The sequence below is a fragment of the Salmo salar genome, chromosome 01 (genome assembly GCF_965601325.2).
Source record: "Salmo salar chromosome 01, fSalSal1, whole genome shotgun sequence".
Classification (NCBI taxonomy): domain Eukaryota; kingdom Metazoa; phylum Chordata; class Actinopteri; order Salmoniformes; family Salmonidae; genus Salmo; species Salmo salar.
This window is the reverse complement of record NC_138291.1, coordinates 144285001-144286183: the sequence shown is the minus strand read 5'-3', so window position 1 is coordinate 144286183 and position 1183 is coordinate 144285001.

The following is a 1183-nucleotide window of genomic DNA, read 5'->3' as shown; positions in this document are numbered from 1 at the left end:
ATGGGTAGAAGAAGTAATTTTGTCCATAAGAAAAGGCACATTTTAATCTGTGTTTCTCACCGAAGCGGAAGAGGATGTTGAGTAATGTTTTGCTGGCAGTCTTGTGGGGCTTCATGAACATGATGTTCTTCATGGGCACCCACTCCCCCGAAATGACTTGTTCAGATGTCAATTCAATATCTATTCCACATTAAAATGATGTGGAAACAACATTGATTGAACCAGTGTGTGACCAGTGGGATGTTTTCATACCAAACATTTAGAGGAAAAATGTTCCACTCCCATAGACAATGATGATGAAGATTTATAAAGGTCAAGATACAGAAAGTAAGCAAAGCAATACGCATCAATTTCCACCCTTGGGACTCGGTTCAGCTGTCAGTCTTGTTTAAGCAGGTAGGGGTTTGTATTTGTCGCTAATTTTTTATTAAATGTTTTGACTACACAATTGTATGAAACAAGAACTTTATTTGCATTTCTTTTTCATTTCAACTTTGAAAGGTAACTGCCACAAAGTTACACACACACACACACACACACACACACACACGTACATACATACATACATACATACATACATACATACATACATACATACATACATACATACATACATACATACATATATATATATATATATATAAAATGATGTGTATATATATGTATATATATATATATACACATATACATACATATATATATATATATATATATATATATATATATATATATACTGCTCAAAAAAATTAAGGGAACACTTAAACAACACATCCTAGATCTGAATGAAAGAAATAATCTTATTAAATACTTTTTTTACATAGTTGAATGTGCTGACAACAAAATCACACAAAAATAATCAATGGAAATCCAATTTATCAACCCATGGAGGTCTGAATTTGGAGTCAACATTTTTGGAGTCAAAACTCAAAATGAAAGTGGAAAACCACACAATAGGCTGATCCAACTTTGATGTAATGTCCTTAAAACAAGTCAAAATGAGGCTCAGTAGTGTGTGTGGCCTCCACGTTCCTGTATGACCTCCCTACAATGCCTGGGCATGCTCCTGATGAGGTGGCGGATGGTCTCCTGAGGGATCTCCTCCCAGACCTGGACTAAAGCATCCGCCAACTCCTGGACAGTCTGTGGTGCAACGTGGCATTGGTGGATGGAGCGAGACATGATG